The 19,738-nt window shown below is 36.2% G+C and overlaps 1 protein-coding gene across 6 annotated transcripts in view; it reads right to left on the reverse strand.

Annotated features, from left to right (window-relative positions):
• The window catches only part of PPM1B (protein phosphatase, Mg2+/Mn2+ dependent 1B), a 69,999-nt gene that overhangs the window by 38,428 nt on the left and 11,833 nt on the right, over positions 1-19,738 (reverse strand). For 2 of the 6 annotated variants that reach the window (XM_007476879.2, XM_056822020.1), the window contains exon 2: positions 10,773-10,860. The exons of the other annotated variants lie outside the window; for them this stretch is intronic. The gene's annotated coding sequence lies outside the window, so the exon portion shown is untranslated. The remainder of the gene's footprint in view (positions 1-10,772; positions 10,861-19,738) is intronic. 6 annotated transcript variants of the gene reach the window in all.

The raw sequence follows: 19,738 nt of genomic DNA on the forward strand, positions 1-19,738 counted from the left end.
AGCCACAAAAAGCAAATGAGATGATTGCAGGGATGGGAAAAACAAGTATAAGTAGAAAGGAAGAGGTTGAAGGTAATAGAAAAGAGATGTTATGGGAGCAATCAGGCAAGAGGGAGGGAGGGAAATGACCTGTGCAAATAGAAGTTGTACCTTGGGCAAGAAAAGTGCTACCTAATTATGTAAGATAGGAGTGAAAGACCTAGCAGATTGCCTAACATGACAGCAATGGAAAGTAATGAAAGCTGGAGGGGATGTGGCAAAGTGGGGACATTAATTCATTGCTGGTGGAGTTGTGAATTGATCCAACCATTCTGAAGGGCAATTTGGAACTATGCCCAAAGGGCACTAAAAGACTGTCTGCCCTTTGATCCAGCCATAGCACTGCTGTGTTTGTACCCCAAAGAGATAATAAGGAAAACTACATGTACAAGAATATTCATAGCTGCGCTCTTTGTGGTGGCAAAAAATTGGAAAATGAGAGGATGCCCTTCAATTGGGGAATGGCTGAACAAATTGTGGTATCTGTTGGTGATGGAATACTATTGTGCTCAAAGGAATAATAAAGTGGAGGAATTTCATGGGAACTGAAACAACCTCCAGGAAGTGATGCAGAGTTAAAGGAGCAGAACCAGGAGAACATTGTAAACAGAGACCGATACACTGTGGTACAATTGAATGTAATGGACTTCTCCATTAGTGGCAATGCAGTGATCATGAATAACCCCGAGGGATCTATGAGAAAAAAAACACTATCCACATTCAGAGGAAAAACTGTGGGAGTAGAAACACAGAAGAAAAACAACTGCTTGATTACATGGGTCGAAGGGGATATAGACCCTCAATGAACATCCTAATGCAAACATCAACAGCATGGAAATAGGTTCTGATCAAGGACACATGTATTACCCAGTGGAGTTGGCTACAGGAAGGGTGGGGAGGAGGAGAGGGAGGAATAGAATATGATTTTTGTAACCAAGGAATAATGTTTGAAATTGACCAAATTTAAAAAAAGATAGGGGTGAAAGAGAAGACAGTAACAGAAGACATCTGAGTGATGTGAGAGAAGAAAAGAGAACTCACAGTGAAAGGCCTCAACTTTTTTTCAGTAAGATAAAAGGGTAGAGGGAAGTGTTATATGACAAATCTGTAGCAAACCCAAATAGCACAGTTTCAGGATTTTCTTCACCTTCATTCAGCAGCACATTCATAGGAGTGAAGACAGCAGATGGTTAGAGTAATCAAAGGCTTAGGCTTAGCAAGGATCAAGATCAATATAAGGAGATAAAGAACAAAAAAGAAGGGGATAGAGCTAAACTGCTTCGGACAGCAGGTCAAAATGAAGAGGAATGGAACTTGTGTCAGAGTGATAGCCTAGGAAAGAACTAAGAGGTTGAGGGTTTGAAGATCATAGTGTACACAAAGAACAAAGTTTGGATTATTTAACTTAGTGAGAGAGGTGGAAAGACAAGAGAGTGATAAGATAATTTCAGAGCTTGAATGTGGAAGTAGTACATTTAGGGATGTGATGACAAGATCAAGGGTATGACTATCTCCATCTGTAGTTGAGTTGGGAAAAGAGAAATAGATCGTGGGCAATGAGCAAGTTGATAAACTGAGAGGTGATGGTGCATGAAGGATTATTTCTACATTTAATTTTTCTAGTATGAGGGTAGGAGTTAAAAGAAAGATGAGGCAGGCACTAAACTTGAGAAAAGAAAGGGAGTATTCCGGAGATTATTAGACCCCATCCACCAAGATCATGATTGGGTAGCAGATATGGATTGAATGAACTTCAGAGGAGGAGAGGTTACTAAATGAAGGTGGTAAAGGGAGAACCTGGAAGTAGCAATAGGGAGCAAGGCGTATTCAACCTCTCCCCACCCCATCCCTTCAATGAATGAATGAAAAAATGAGTGAAAATGCAGCTAGTGCTGGAAAGGAAAATCAAAAAGACTTTTTCAGACATCAAGAGTAAGAGGTTTCAGTGATAGAAATTGGAAAAAGTGAAAAAGAAAAAGACTATAAATAAAGTCAGTTTGATGATGGATGGATCACACATTTCAGAAGACAAAGGGTAGGTAGTTCTAGAGTGGGGCATTGTTACAGGGCAGGAGGAGGATGAGAGAAAGGTTGGGTTGAGGGGAATGGGAATAAGGGGAGAGGTAGAGGGGAACAAGGGTATACAACCAGAGAAGACTTGAACCTAGTCTTTCTAAGTATGAGGTGAGCTTTCTATCAACTATACCATGCTACCTTACATAATAATAAAAGCAAAGGAAATAACAGATCTCAATCTGTCTCAGTTCCAAATCATAATTAAAATACAGTAATTTAAGAGTGTTACAAGTTTGGAGGATCAATCAATAGCAGCAACAACTACCAGTACTGGCATTATCCACACACATAAACTGTATTCTCATATTTGATTCTCACAATAATGTAGCAAAGATAAGTATTACTACCCTTTAACAAATGAGGAAACTGTCACAGGGAAATTGCTACTTCCCAAGAACAAAGAACTAATAACTGACAGAACAAGATAAAAGTTTTCTCCTAACTAATCATCTTCAGTTATGATTCCTAAAGTTAATCTTCACAAAATTAACTTATACATTTCAAGCTATATTTCTATTTTTAAAAATGTACATGACAACCAAGATAAATTCTGAATGGATGAATGATTTGAATATAAAGAAGGAAACTATAAGTAAATTAAGTGAAGATAATTCTATCTTCACCTAATATATCTGTCAGAACTTTGGGAAAGGAAAGATTTTAAGATCAAGCAAGAATTAGAAAAAAATTACAAAATGTAAAATAATCTTGACTACATTAAATTTAAAAGGTTTTATACAAACAAAACCAATGCAACTAAAATTAGAAGGGAAGCAACAAATTTGGAAAAAATCTTTATAAAAAAACTCTGATGAAGGTCTAATTACTCATATAAGGAGCTAATTCAATTGCACAAAAATCAAGCCATTCCCCAATTGATAAATGGGCAAGGGACATGAATAGGCATCTCAGATAAAGAAATCAAAATTATTAATAAGCACATGAAAGTGTTCTAAATCTTTCAGAGAAATGCAAATCAAAACAACTCTGAGGTATCACCTCACCCCTAGCAGATTATCTAATATGACAGCATAGGAAAGTAATAAATGTTGGAGGGATTTGACAAAATTGAGACAATTAATGCAGTGCTGGTGGAGCCATGAACTGATCTAACCATTCTGGAAGTCAATTTGTAACTATGCCCAAAGGGCTTTAAAAGACTGCCTGCCATTTGGTTCAGTCATACCACTGCTGGGTTTATACCCCAGAGATAAGACAAAAGACATGTATGAGAATATTCATAGCTGTGCTCTTTGTGGTGGCAAAAAATTGGAAATGAGAGGAGGCCCTTTGATTGATGAATGGCTGAACAAATTGTGGTACATGTTGGTGATGGAATACTATTGTGCTCAAAGGAATAATGAACTGGAGGAATTCCATGTGAACTGGAATGACCTCCAGGAATTGATGCAGAGTGAAAGGAGTAGAACCAAAAGAATATTGTACACAGAGACGGAAAAACTGTGGCACAATCAAATGTAATGGACTTCTCTACTAGCAGCAATGCAATGATCCAGGGCAATTCCGAGGGACTCATGAGAAATAACACTATTCACATTCTATTCACAAGAACTATTGACAAGAACTGTGGGAGTAGAAACACAGGAGAAAAAAACAATTGCTAGATCACATGGGTCGATGGGGATATGAATGGGGATGTAGACTCTAAACGTGGTACAATTGTCAATAATAGGGAAATAGGTCTTAAACAATGATACATGTAAAACCCAGTGGAATTGCGCATTGGCTACGGGGTGGGGGAAAAGGGAAGGAAACATGAATCATGTAACCATGGAAAAATATCCTAAATTAATTAAATAAAAATTTTCAATTAAAAAAATTTAGATGACATGAAATTCTTGGAATTAAACACTCAACCAACTAACTATAAAAGAAAAAGAAATTCAAGTATTCAGAACTAGGTGGTTTTTTTTGGGGGGGGGTTGTTTTTAAACTGCTCTGTAGTCACTGGTATAAAAGCCATTTATTATAGCTAGTTCTGAAATAATTCGCTAAATATAGAAGGGGGAAAAAAGATGATGGCATAATGTTAATGGCACATAGGCAAATGACACCACACAAGCAAGTTATTTATGGAAATTCAGTTTGTTAAAACTAAATGTGCACAATTATTTCAAACAATTTAAACTGTTAAAACTTCAAAAAACTCAACATTAAGCCTCAAGGAAAATTACATTTGGAAAAACAAGTATTCCCATATGAACTGCAAGCTTGGCCTGAACAGTATGAACACATCAACATGATGATTCTGTATTTTAAGTACATCTACCAATAAGAGTAATGTTTCTAGCATCAGAGAACCCATGTTCAAACACCACCTTGAGGCAAGTCTCTTCACTCTCTTGGTCTCGATTTCCTCATTTTTAAAATGAAGGAGTTGGAAGGCCTAAATTTTCACAAACACAGCCTAAATTCATTTCCAATTCCAAATCTAGGGGGAAGGAGCAATTTAAAGCAGGCACAAAGATACACCTTCCCTTAACATGTGTATATTCTATAATAATGGCCTTCATTTTAGTCTATCAATCAATAATCAACTATGTACCAGGCATTGTGGTAGGAACTGAGGATACAAGTATAATTAGAGACAGATAGACACATACATATGTATATATACAGAATATAAAAAAAGAATAAAATGAATTAAGCCCCTCACTATGTGGCAATCAATGCTAAACAAGAGATTCCAGTACAAATACAAAGCTAGATCTCAGGAAGTTCCCAGATGAGGAAACTTCCTCTACCAACTTAAATCTTAAGAGAGATGCTTTTAGGTACTAAAAGGTTAAGTGATGTTTTAGGGTCATATAGATAGTATATACCAGAGGTCATATTGAACAAGTTTTCCAGGTTCCAAAACTATGCCACCCTACAAATATATGCAAATTAGTTAGGGTGGGGAATGTATAAAAGACAAGTGGTTTTATGACAACAGGTTTTAAGTGGAAGGTGGCTCAACTGGGACCTCACTGTGGCCAAATCAGTTTATATCCTCTCTGCTATCCCACTTTGAACATAATTTTCCAAACCTTTTCATCCCTCTATAAATCTCCTATGGCTCTCCTTCTACCACCCACCCTCAGCTAAGAAACTTGCCTCAGACTTTTTTTAAATTACTTTTTTTTAATCTAACAAAAATCTACCTTTTCTCCTACAAAGGATAACGAAGAAAAATACAACCATTATGATGTTTAAGTATAGTCATGTAAAAAAAAAGCTCACATTAGTTACTGTATGTGTGCATGTATGTATAATTCTGTACTCTTTCACCTTTCTATCAGGAGGATTCATATAAATCTTCCAAGGTTTCTCCAAAATCATTGATCATTTCTTTTGGCACAATAGAAATTCATCACATTCATACACAATTTGTTCAGCATTTCCTAATGTCAGAACACTCTCAGATTTTGATTCTTTGTCATTCAAAGAGCTAAGAGCTATATTTTTGTATATCCTTAGAGTTATTTTGTTTAGGACTAATCCATCCCTTAATCTATTGTCTCTCAAATTTCCCTTTCTCCCTATTCCCTCTGATTTCTCTATTTGAGATGTTTTGTTTTGTTTTTTTTTTCCTTCTTCAGGACAATTCAAATGAGAGTGAGGTTCCAGTCTCAGCCTTTTCTTAACCCATTATCTTACCCCTTTTCTTTGTATAAATGTCTAGTGCATGTGAGATAATTTCCCTTCACTTCCCTTCCTTCTTTCTCTTCCCCATTAAGATGCCCTAGTATAAGTCTGGAGGACTAGTATAAGTCAGCAGTATGGCTTGGGGATCTCCTCTTGCCCTGGCACATGGCACTCCTAACCAGACTTCATCCCCTGAATGTCTGAAGGCTTGTCTGAGTCTTGTGCCAACCTGAGCTGGAAAAATTATTTACTGAGACTTTTTCTTGGCTTTTGCTATCAGGATTCAACCTGGTGTGTTTTCTAAATCTCTTTGGAGGTGTATAGGGATGAGAGGCTCTCTGTGCTGCTTTATCACCACCTCTTCTTGCTTCACATTTTGGTGAAATAATTGACTCTTCTCAAGAGCTCACTTCAAGCTTCATCATCTCAGGTAAGAATGTTGCCTCATATTTTACTTTAAAAATTTGAGGCCATCTGCAGAGTTCCCTCTTCTCTCCCCCTCCTCATCTCATCTCATTCAAATGCTTTCTAATACTAATTTCCTTACCCATATGAAGAGCTGACTCTCATGAACAAATGATCTCATTTCATTCCATCTTTTGGAGATTATCCTTTACCAGTGTGAGGAATAAAAAAGAATTAATGTGTTTCTCAGGGTGGACATCTTACCCTCACCCACCCATCAGGAATGACAGCCTGTTTAGGCTTGCAGAATAAGATCTTAAGGGCATCTTGTTATTGCCACAGGCCCAGTGAGGTGGGAAACCCCTTATCTCAAGCAGTCAGGGTGTCCTACCTCACTATCTTACCTTAAAAGCTTCAAGAAAGTCAGGATATGGTTACCTTACCCCTCCCAAGGGGGAGCTCATGATGAGTTCATATTATGTGTATTGCTGTTTTCTGATTGGGGCAGATGTTGCGCCTAGATTGTAAGTCCTAGACCCCCTAGACAACTGGAGTTGGATGGGGGAGGGGGGTCCCCATCAGGAACCCATATAATGGTCATATCTGTGCCCATGCATTGCATTTGCCACATTAGGGTAAGTGCCCTTTCTCATAAAGAATAATGGTTGCTTCTTCTACTCTCACTTTCTCACTCATAAGTAATCTCCAAACCCTCCCTTTCTAATGGCTGCTTCCCTACAACCCAAATCTCTCCCCACTAAAAAACAATAGCACCAACTTATATCTAATATCCTTCTTCCCTTTAGGGCTAAATTCCTTAAAAAAGCTTTTTAGAGTCAATGCCTAACCTTCCTTTCTTCTTATCTCCAAGTCTTAGCCCTAGTCATACAAATGAACTGCCTTTCTCAAAAGTTACTAATTAAAATAAAAAATCTTGACTTTTGTCTTGCCACTGAACTGGACTCTGGGAGAATGAGGCTAACAACTTAGTGTAGCTCTGCCTCACAAATTCCATTTATTTATGTATCTAAAGACATTACCAGTGATGTCATTCTGGTACTCTTCAAATATGAAGGACTGACCACCCAACCAATTAACCAAATCTAAAGGACCAGATTTCTCTTCAGCCTTCAACATTGTTATAGTCTCTTCAAGATACTCTCTTCACTTGAGGTTTTTATAATACTCACCCCCACCCCCCTACTTCTTAGTCTCCTTTAATAGATCTTTATCCAAATCATGCCCACCAACCAGGGTCTCCTCCAAGGCTTTGTCCAGAGGCCTTCATTACAGTTTCTGTTCCTAAGTCTGATAAAATGTGCGCCTAAAATATAGCACGGATAAAAAATGTTGATATATTTAAGACAAAAATCCCTCAAATAAATGCTTTAAAAATTCTGAAATTCCTCTTTAATGCTTTAAACTTTCTACTTTCAGTGATAAAGCCCAAATCCACTCTAAAATTTAAATGCTTAAGTGCCAATAAGTAGAAAATAAATTTAAATTTAATGTTCAGCTACCCAATATTAATCACCTCAAAGCATCTGTATTAGTTTTTCACTTCTTTAATCTGCGAACAGAAAAACATAGCATTTCTCAAAAGGAAAACTGAAAACTGTTAACCATATGAAAGAAGCCTAGAGACATGAAGTCTTGGCTTCAAAAATCACAAACAAGAGAATTGCAAAAAACAACTTAGATTTTACCTCACTCCCTAAAAATGAGCAAAGATGACAAAAAATAGGAATAATTCAGTATTGAAGGGGTTGCAGGAAGATAAACAAACTGTTACATTCTTGGTGGAGCAACTAAAACTGCTCTGGAAAACAATGTGGAATTATGCAAATTAAAGTGACTAAAATATTCATATCCTCTGAGATTTTTTTATTAAGCTTGTATCCCAAGAAGGCCAATGATACAAAGAAAATTTCCTATATACACACACCAAAATGTTTATGGGAACACTTTTTTGTGAGCAAAGAATTGGAAACAAAGTAGATGTCATCAATAGAGGAACAGCTAAAAAACTATGTTATGTAGATGTAATTTAATATTTCTGTATAATATGAAATTATTAATGTGAGGAATAGAGAAGCATGAAAAGATAAAAAGAAACTGATGAAAACTGAAGTATAACCCAAGAAAACAATACATATATGCAACAAGAAAGAACTCACACCCACACACAGTAGATGTTACAAACTTAAAAAGAATAAGCAGAGCTAAAAAAATAAAAAGGCAGATCTTGCCTGTCCCTTGGGAGTTCCATGAGTGTTCTACTTGCTGGTATTGCATGTATTTTTATACTCTTATTGATGAATTATGCTGATCTCCACCCTTCTCTCTCTCATAATCTTTAATTTCATTGTTTTTAAAAATTATGTTATATATGGGATGGATCTCTAGGAGAGGGAGGGATGCTGCAAAAATCAGTGATTTATTTTTTGAGGCAGCAATAAAAACAATATTAAAACCAGATAAACATTAAACAAATTGACTGGATATCATGGGGAAAGGATCCAAGTTAAAATGTCTGCTTTATACTATCTCTCTAGAAGTGTCACCTTACACTATAATTAAAAATTTTGTTTACCATAACTGAGGAAACAAATTTCAATACCATTTTGCTTAACAAATTTCAGGGGGGAAAATGTCTACCAAATCCATGAAATTTTGTGAAGGGCAAATTCTGGGTGCTTTTTTGCTTAATTCAATTCCTCCCGATTCCTGTTTTGCCATTTATTAACTTACCATTTGATTTTGATCCGTAAAAAGATTTAAAATGTGTTTTTAAGTTTACAAAATGTTTTAATAATAAAAGCAAACACCACTAGCAATAAATGACAACAATGAAAGAGGCTTACAGTTGGATATAATCACTGCAATAAAAAAAATTAATTCCTATTCTACCTATAAAATTAAAATGTTTAAGAATTTTATGAAGCTCCTATTAGCAAAGAATCAATTAAACCTATATTGTAGAAACAAAATAACTCTAACCTATTGCTATATCATCATACTAACAAACTAAATATAACTGGAATATCCTTCCCAGACTTATGTATATTTCTTATATAACATTCTAATTAAATCCCACACTGTAATATAGCACATCGTATTTAACTGTAATTTGTTATATAGCATTGTAACATGTATTTATAATTTTATTCTAATAATTAATTTTATCTAGTAGGTGGATATCCTAGTGGGATCTAGTCAAATTTGTAGTATGTAACCAATTCTGCTCAACTTATGGAGTGTGAAAATACTGTGTAAATACATATGCAGAGAAGAAACTGTTTTGCCAAAAACAATGTCACTTCTGTTTTAACAGACGCCAGGTCTAACACTTACACATAAATGACAGATCATTTCATTTAAACTCATAACGGCATAAAGAAAAACAAATTGAATTCCTGCAAAAATTATATGAAGATTTTAGATCAGAAATGAAACAATTTTAAAAAAATAAAAGTAGTAACGTTGGTTCCATAAAGGCTGGCTCAAGTATTTCCTTTTTATAAGAGGAAGAGGGGTTGGTTATTGGAAAATTCCTACAGTGTAAAAAAGCTTTTTTTCCTAATTAACATCAGAAGTACAATATGATGAGAAAACCAGAATTTATCTCCTATTTTAAAAATGAAAAGGGTTTTTTTTGGGTTGGGGGAGGAATTATCAGGTTTTATGAAATAAATATTCCCATAATAATTTAAATTTCATTCACCATTTTGCTACAAAGTCCTTATCATTATAATGAACTTTCAATTTCTCCTGTAATGGAGATGTTTGCCAAGTAATACCATACCCCCAGAAATGCCCTTTAGTCCAAATCACTTACTGATTCACATATCAATTCAATGAAAATTTCAACAAGCATTTAGATTAACAAGTAAAATCAAGGGGCTGGCAAAGATGGTCTCCAGAATTTTTTCCAGTTGAAAAGGCAATAATTTTATGAATTAATTCTTCAGGACTTTGACCAACTCACTTCATCTTTCTGGGCCTTCGTGTCTTGATATGCAAACTAAATCAGACAAGAACAGGCATTAATTGCCAGGAATTCTGGAAACCCAGGTGCAAAATAGCCAAAATAAAACAATCTACTGTGCTTTTTTTCTCTTCATTAGTGGATAAACAATGAACTTCCTAGCTTTAGAAACAGAAGACTTTGATATGTCAGTTGTGTGTGTGTGTGTGTGTGTGTGTGTGGCCTATAGTTTTTAGACTATTATTACATGGCTTTTTGTAACAAATTTATCTTCCTAATTATGTTTTAACTTATCTAATGTTAAAGTTACTTAATATTTTAACATCTCTTACACATATTAGTTTGTGGGTCATAGGGTAAGAGGGGAGAGGCAGAACCAGCTGAGAATGAATATTCCAGCTAGCAAGAGAATGTCAATTATACGGAATTAATAACACACAGAACAACTAACATATTATGTGGCTATATAATTGAGAATTTAATTATAGAAATTCTACTAAGGCAGAAAGGAGTTTAATATTCTATCTGGTATATGACAATAAGCCTTTCAAATTTGAGCAATATTTTTTCTTAATGGAATCTGTAACTTAAGGAATGTAGAAAGTCATAAATTTACCCAAAGCAAGTGATGATTAAAGATTTTTCAATCATAAATGATCACTCTGACTTTAAATTGTTCCTCTACTGCCCACATAGGTCTTCACCTAGGAAAGTAAAAAAGGTAGACACATACAAATCAGAGCTCACAGTACCTTTTTCGGAGCTTATGGCACCTTAGGTGTCAGAACACATAAAGTCAAATACAATGATGGGAATGGGAAAGTAACAGGGAGAGACTAGCTCCAACTCTATATAAGCAATCACAAGTGGCTTCTAACTTCTCTAACTTCTATCTTTTAAAAAAAATTTTTTTTAATCTATACCTTCTGCCTTGGAATCAATATTGATTCCAAGGCAGAAAAATGGAAGAGCTAGGCAATGACTGTTAAGTGGCTTGCCCAGGGTCAGCACAGCTAGGACATGTCTGAGGCCAGATTTGAACCTAGGACCTCTTGTCTCTAAATCCAGAGCCACCCAGTTGCCCCTGGCTTCTAACTTTTTATCAAAATTATTGCCAGTACAACCAATAGAATCAGAGGAAAGCAGAGAAATTAGGAAGGAAGAAAAAGGCTGGCAAGGGAAGAGGGGGGGAAAGACACTTTTCTAGTGTAAAAAGAAATAAAGGGGGAAAAAATTTAAGTTTATATAACCATATTCTGTTACCTATAACATGTCTGAAATGATTTTAATTTACCTATATTAAACATCTACAAGCTAACTTTTAAAGAATAAACACCACATGGTCACTGTATTAAAATGAAAAATATCCAGAAAACAAAACATAGCTGGCTTGCTAGACAAATTGAAAATTTGTAATTTAGAATAATAGATTACTTATAAAAGCAAGTAAAATGTTCCTCCTCACACTCTGAAAAAGGACAAGTAATTGACTGAATAATATGATTACGGTTCAAAAGATGGCATGTATCTATCTACTTGAATTAGCTATGTTGGTTTTTTAAAAAGGTCAAATCAGTAGTTATGTAGAATGAGAGCCAAAAACAAGAATCCCACAACCAGTACAAACTACCTTGGGAACTATTAAGAATAAATGTTTTAATTGATTTCATTTTAAATCAAAACAATTTTACCAGCAATTGAATTTTAAATATCAGAATTGGTTTCCTCATATATAATAGAATATATTATCTGAAAATCTTTTTAAATAGATGCAAGATTATCACTTTAAGGTACTGATTTTACAAAGTGCTTTATATAGCTCATTTAAGCCTCAAGACAGACCGACGAAGTATTATCCCTATTTTGTAGATATGATAACTGAGCTAAAGAGGTCAGGTGATTGGCCATGGACACATACCCAATAAATATCAGAAGCAGAACTTAAACCCAAGTCCAGCTTTCTATCCATTAAACACTGCTGTCCTTCTATATAAACATGACCTAAGAATTGACCAATAGCAATCCTTTGTGAAAATCTACAGTCTTGTCTGGTCTAGGTTATTCCTTATAATGAGACTATAGATAATATAAATAAAAGTTCCATTTTTATGGATGGAGAAACTTAAGTATGACTCCAAATCCAGTACTCTTTCTTCACCAAGCTGCCTCATGCTTCAAAAACATTAATATTAAAGTCATACATCCATTCAGAATTTATTGTGCAGCCAAAATGAGAAGGAAATGCAGGAACCTGGAAGAAAAAATTTACAGTAATTTTTTCTGATAAGGGTCTCATTTCTCAAATATATAGGAAACTAAGCCAATTTTATAAAATAAGAGTTATTCTTTAATTGATAAGACATATGAAATGAAAAGTGTAATGAACAGAAGCAGGATTGTTCATAATAGCAATATTTTAACAAATAATTATGAAAGACTTGAGCCACTCTGATCAACACAATAATCCATAACAATACCAAATAAGAAAAAGGTTATTCATCTCCAGAAATGGAACTGCTAAACTCAAGAATACAAACAGAAGCATCTTTTATTTCACTTTTTTGCTCCCCCTTCATCCCCTCCCCCTCAACAAGGCTAATGTAGAAATGTTTTACATTACTTCTGGTATCATACTCTTGGCCTTCCCAATGGGTGGGAGAAAGAGTTGGAGAGAGACTTCAAAACTGAAAATGAAACCTTGATTTATCAAGAACTCAACTAAGACAAAGGTTCAGTTCTTCTCTTATGCTCTTATTTTTAATTTAATAACCTTTCATTATGAACTAATCTATCAAACCCTAAATGAAAATGCCAGCTTTTGATAGACATCCTAGGATTAAATAAAATATTAAAATTTCTTTATCTTGGCAGCAAGGTAGCACAGTAGGCTGGGCAGAGACAAACGACCTGAGCTCAAATACAGCCTCAGACACTTACTGTGTGACTTTGGTCAAGTCACTTAGTCTGCCTAAGAATGAAACAAGGGTTCACAATAACACCTACCTCAAAGTTGCTGTGAGGATTAAATGAGAATAGTTGCCTGGCATATAGTAGGTACTTATTAAATGCTTGTTCACTTCTTCTACATCCAAATATATACAACTGATGACCTTAGGAATAACAATCTGAATTGGGGAGGGAGGGAGGGCCTTTAATGCTCAACATTATTACTTATTAAGGCTAGAAACAGTTCTACTCATTTCAGATTTTCAATAAAAATCGAAACAAAACACAAATCTTTACAGAACTAGAAAAAAATCAATTTAAAAATTACTTCATTAAATTAAAAATTCAGTTAACTACAATTTTTTGTACTTATGCTTATATCTATATACATTCAAAAACATATCCTAAACTATTCCACCATCACCTTTCACCTATCTTGTGCTCCAAACAACCTGAATATTCATTATCCCTCAGTCTCAAGTTGGCCTCTCCAGGTAGGAAGATGGGAATGGATAAGTTCCTCCAATATTAACTAGTTGAAGTGCCTTTCTATAAGATCTAATTCAAGTACAGTTAGTTCCTAGCAACCACATCAAAGAGCCACTTTCAGCCATCTATCAGGAAACCAAGGCCTATTCAGTATCTCTGCTATTCATCTCCATCTCCATTTCTCCCTCTAGGTCCAACCACTTGACAAAGCCCTCTGCCATGCTGAGGGAGTTTTTCTGGCATTTTTCCCTGGGACTAAGCAAAACCTAATTGACAGTAAAAATTCACTTACATCACTATAGCTAGTCAGCCCTAGACCATGTTTCACATCTCCTTTAAACAAACAACCCAAGAAATCAAGGCCTACAGAGTTCAGTAATCTTTGTTTAGTCAACTGAGTATCTGAAGATTTGAACTTGGGTCCCTCCAACTCCAGGCTGATACTCTTATCTACTGTGCCAAACTTTCCTATTGCTTTGCATATGTTTGTTTAAATAGTACATTCATTTTTTAAAATAATAAACTTTTTATTTTTTAAAGTGACATCAATAATTTTTAAAACATTTGTTCCCTAATATTTTGCAATCTATGTTTTCTCTCCCTCCCACATCTCCCCAAGAAGGCAGGTAATTTGATATAGATTGTACATATAATATTATGTAATACATTATTATATAATACATATATTTCCACATTTGTCATGTTGTAAAAGGTTCATTGCTTACAACTAGGGAAAAATTCATGGAGAAAATGTTTTCAATTTGAATATGGATTTCATCTGTTCCTTTTTTTTTTTAAACCCTTACCTTCCATCCTAGATTCAATACTGTGTATTGGTTCCAAGGCAGAAGAGTGGTATGGGCTAGGCAATGGAGGTTAAATGACTTGCCCAGGGTCACACAGCTGAAGTGTCTGAGGCCAAATTTGAACCAAGAACCTCCTCTCTCTAGGCCTGGCTCTCAATTCACTGACCTACCCAGCTGCCCCTCATCTGTTCCTTTGATGGCAAAGGAGCTGTCTCAGATTGTTGCCTCGTTGAGACAGTAAAATCATTCACAGTAGATACCACACATTACTGTTGTTAATGTATACAACATTCTCCTGGTTCAGCTCACTTCACTTTGTACTACTTCATATATTATATTCTTTTTCCCCCCCAATGTCCTGTCCTTATATTGGGGGGGGGGGGTTTAAGTCTACAGAATTTCTCATTCCAACTACTTAAACTCAATTCTACAGATCTTTTAAAATTCCATACCTACTCATCAGTTTACACACAAGGACAGTCACACTCTAAGTCTCACTACTTTGCCTAAGTATTCCACTTAACTTAGTTAGAAATTTATATTCCTCTATCTGACCATAACCTTTTTTCATTCCATCTCTCCTGAACACTCCAATCTAACTATAATCTTTCATTCTCTACTCCTCATCACATAAGCCTGTTCTTTCCTCTCCATCCATATCTTCCAATCTCTCTACCCCTCAGTTTTTCCTAGTCCATTATCTTGCTAGTACTTCACTCTCTTGGGGTGTATGGGGTGTTCAGAGAGGGGTAGTATCTCTGGTATGGAGGGCTTGTCGTGCCCTCCTAGGGCAGCTCTCCAGCCTCTGACCCCCACCTGACACCCAGCTCTCACTTGTGGCTCCTAGTAGCTGCTAGCATGCAGCAGCGGCCACTCCCCGGGCAACGGCTTTGACAGGCTGGCTAAACCTTGTGAGAGTAGCCATTGGATCGTTGTCGACCCCTGGTGAACCAGGGCTTTGTTCACCCAGCACTGCTTCAGCTGAACAGACAGAAGAAACTAATAAGAAGGTTCAAAGTTCAACAGCTGAGAGGGCGACGCAGCAAAGCACTGTGGAGTGCTTAGGGTGTGTTGGAGCACAAAAGACAACACGGCCATCCAATGCAGCTGAGGAAGTCTCCAGGTGTAACTTTTCGTGCCACTGGACCCAGGCTTCCAATGCCGAGAGAGGGGAACTGTCTCTGTGCATCGACTTTTCCACTTAAATCTCCTTCATGCACAAGTGTCTTTGTGCACACTCATCTATCATAGATGAAAACGCACAAAGACAATCGTCATCCTTGGTTACTGAGAGACTACTACTACTTCACTTTCTTACCACTCAACATCAACTCAATAGTTAGCATCCATTTAAACTCTATACTCTCCTGTGTTCTCCAATCCCTTTACACCTTATACTATCATTGCTCACTCAAACCCTTGATAATTCTCAACATCAGATTCCTCTGTTGGAGCTATGAAACACAGCTGGAAGAAGTTTCACAATTGTGCATGTTATAAATTAATACTATCCAACCTTGAGTGGGTCTACAAGCAAGGCAGCCCTTTTCCCCTTCCTGACTCCCTAATCTCACTCTCCATAGAAACTATTCCAAACCTTTTCTTCCATCTTCATGCTTCTCACACCTTCCTCTAATCCCTCTTTCAGTGGAGGACCTTGTTTCTTTAATTAGAACAAAGGGCCATTTGAACACTTCCATTTTTTTCATCTCAAACCCCCTTGATAAAATCCATTTTCTCAAAAATATTACATTACCTTCTATTCCTTTCTCCTTCCCTAGTCTCTGACAAAGTCAGCACCCTTCTTTCCCAATCAAGGCTAATCCTTGTTACTCTTCCCTCCAGCTGACTGCATTCTTGATCATCCTCCCTTTCTTGAATCTTCAATCTTCCTATCTGCTTTCAAAGGTGCCCCAAGTCTTTGGAGCCCCCATCACTGAAACTTCTCTTGGCCAAACTCCTAGAAATAATTAACCACTAGTCATGGTCTCCATTTCACCTCTCAATCACTCATCAACCCTATGCAAATGGTTTCTGAACTCAAATTCAAAAGAAATGTCTTACTCCAAAGTTACCAGATCTCTTCAGTCCTAATCTTTTTTGACCTATCTGCTGCATTTGACATTGCTGACCATTCCTTCTTAGAAACTATCCTGTCTGTCTTTCTTACTGCTCCTCTTCAGTCACCATTGCTATCTCAACATCCATATCATAATCCCTACCTTTGGATGTTCCCCAAGGTTTGGTCTTGTGCCCTATATACTCTGATGGTAATTTCATGAATTTAGCTATTATCTATATGTAAACTATTTCCAGATCCATATATCCTTCCAGTTTCTCCCACAAAGTTTCAGTCCTGAACTACCAACTTTATTAGACATTTCAGAGACATTTCAAACTCTACTTATCCAAAACCAAACTTTTTAAAAATAAATTTTATTGCAATATTCTGTTTTTAGATGGCCAAAATTTCTCCTTGTACTGATTTATATTGCTACCTAAATTCACCCCTTCCAAATCTTGAGAACTATTTCTGTCAAATATTCCTATATTCCAGGATTATAACCCTGGCATTATTCTTAAATCCTCACTATCCTTCACCCCACAGATCTAACCAATGATCAAATCTTGATGTTTCTACTTTCACATCTTTCTCATCCAATCCCTTCTTTCTCTATTTGGACAATTACCTTAGTTAAGGCCCTTTCCTCCTAACTGGTTTCCCTCCTTAGTCTTTTACTAGTCTAAATCATCCTATATACATATTGCTGACAAAGTAACTTTCTTTGAACATAGAGGTGAACATGTCACCCCCCTCTTGAATAAACTTTTGGTTTCCTACTTCCTCTAGGATCAAATACAAACTTTCAAAGGCCTACACAACTTGCCTCCAACCTCTTATCTGTTACATTAAAGTTCCCAAGTATTTCCCTTTCTCCCTCCAATTAGAGAGAGCACTAATTAACAAAAAAAATAAATAAAATTGTCTTGTTTGTTTCTATTTATCAGTTCCTTTTCTGGAGGTGGATATACACAAATCACTCTTCAAACAATATTTCTGTTGCTGTATATAATATTCTCTTAGTTCTACTCATTTAACTCTTCATAATTTCATTTTCATTTTTTAAAAATTAACCTACAATATTTGTCATTTTGCCCTTTTATCGTTTTAACCAATTTGACAGGTGTGAGACCAACCTATCTTTCAAGCTGAACTGTATTCCCCTTTTACTATTATTTTATTATTCCCCCTTTACACTTAGTGATCTGTTCAAAATGGCCTTCATCTGTTCCATACAAAAAACTCCCACCTCAATGCCTTTGCACCAGTTGCTCCACTGGACTAGAATGTACACACAGTCCCTAACTCTGCCTCAGTGTCCTTTCTCTTCCCTCATGCCCCATCCTCTGCATGATTCCCTTTAATTGCTAACACTATCCCTTTCCAAACTTCTTTGTATTTACTTTATATTTATATAGGTAGTTGTTCTCCCCCTTCCCTCCCCCACTGCAAATGGAGCTAGTTGTACTTTGTATTTTCAGATATTACATAGTGCCTAGCATAAAGCAAACATTTAATAAATGCTTGCAGACTAAAAGCTTGAAGCTAAAAACAAACAAAAAACATAGAAATTCTTCCCAAAACTAAAGGGGTCTTAATTCTTTGAAGGAAGCAAATGAAGATGATGATGTGGATCCACATTTTCTATGTGGAACCATAGAAAATGACATTTGAGAGAACATTTAATATGGCTGGTGGTGACTGGTGACTGTCTACTGAAGAAATGTTAAAATGATTAAATAGAAGCCCACCAGCTTCCATTGTATGAGTCCAAAACAATTCCTCCCAAGAGTGGTCAGGCCTGATGACCAGTCCACTCCACTTCTAATGAATTATATGAACACAAAAGCTAAAGACTATGAAGACTTGGAAAGAAACTCAAGTTTTTAGGGACACAAGTAAAGGATGGTATGTACAGCAATGCTCCCTTGTCAGAGGCAAGGGATTCAGGAAGGGCAAACTTGTAAAGAGTACAGCTGGTTAAAATGATGCCTGAAAAAAACATTGGATAATGGGATGACAGTTTAAAATATAAGAATGTCAGACTTCTGGCCAGAGAAGGGGTGTCTCTAGTAAGGGCTATAATGACATTATAATAATGACATTGTGTTCAGTCATGTCTAACACTTGAACCTATTTGAGGTTTTCTTGGCAAACACTAGAATCGTTTGCCATTTACTTCTTCCAGCTCATTTTACAAATGAGAACTAAGGCAAATAGGGTTAAGTAACTTGCCCATATCACTCAGCTGTCTGAGGTCTGATATGAACTCACAAAGATGAATTTGAACTCAGGAGAATGAGTCTTCCTGACTTCAGGCTGACACTCTATGCACTGTGCCATCTAGCTATCTTGTAAAAATGTACTATAATCTCTCCAATCTAAATTTTAAAAGAGTTTCAAGTGAAAAGGAAGATAGAGGGGGAAAAAACTATCAAGGTATTAGTCATTAAGTTAGGTACTATAGAGAGAGTACTATAGAGAGTACCAAAAAGAAAGAAGAGCAAGAGATGCACAGAAGACAAAAATCTAAGAGATGGGAATAAAATCCATAGGCCCAGAAGCCAATCAATAAATCAAGTACTTATCTGGATCTGGAAGGCAGTAACAAACACAGCCTATATAAAGGGATGGAATAGCTCTGTGTAATATGATAAACTCATGAGGAAATCCAGGAACATAAAGAAAGGAAGCATGGTCATTAATGATGAATTTACTAAAGGCTACCTAGGCAAACAGATTGTGTTCTGGAAACAGATTACAATCAAGCACATAAGCCTGATTATTAATGATGAGAGATTTCAATTATCCAGAAATCTATTGGATTTCTCTCAAACTAAAAGAGTAAAGTTAATTTTCTTGACTTGTCTTAATTTTCTCCTTCATTAGGTGTAGGAAATAAAAGCAAATTCTATTCTAGATCTGATTCCCACTTACAAGGAAAAGCTAGTTGCCAAAAGACAAATGATGGGAATTTCGAGGGTTGGTGGGGGTATGGAAAAGGGCTGCTAACTATTTCATCTTAGAATCTATGACTAAAGAGAAGAAAAATGGACATGGAAATAGTCTACCATACATTGTAGATTTTGGGGGGAAAAAAAGATTTCAAATGGTTCAGAGGAAGCCTGGGTAGGGTTCCATGGACAAATTCTACTGAGGAAGTCAGCCCAGGAGGGATGGGAAGCACTCAAAATGATATATCCTGTAAACACAAAGAGAAACAAGTCTAAAGATGAGACCAATTTGGGCATAGAGATAAGTCAGCAACCAACTTAGATT

This window comes from Monodelphis domestica, chromosome 1 (assembly GCF_027887165.1).
Source record: "Monodelphis domestica isolate mMonDom1 chromosome 1, mMonDom1.pri, whole genome shotgun sequence".
NCBI lineage: Eukaryota > Metazoa > Chordata > Mammalia > Didelphimorphia > Didelphidae > Monodelphis > Monodelphis domestica.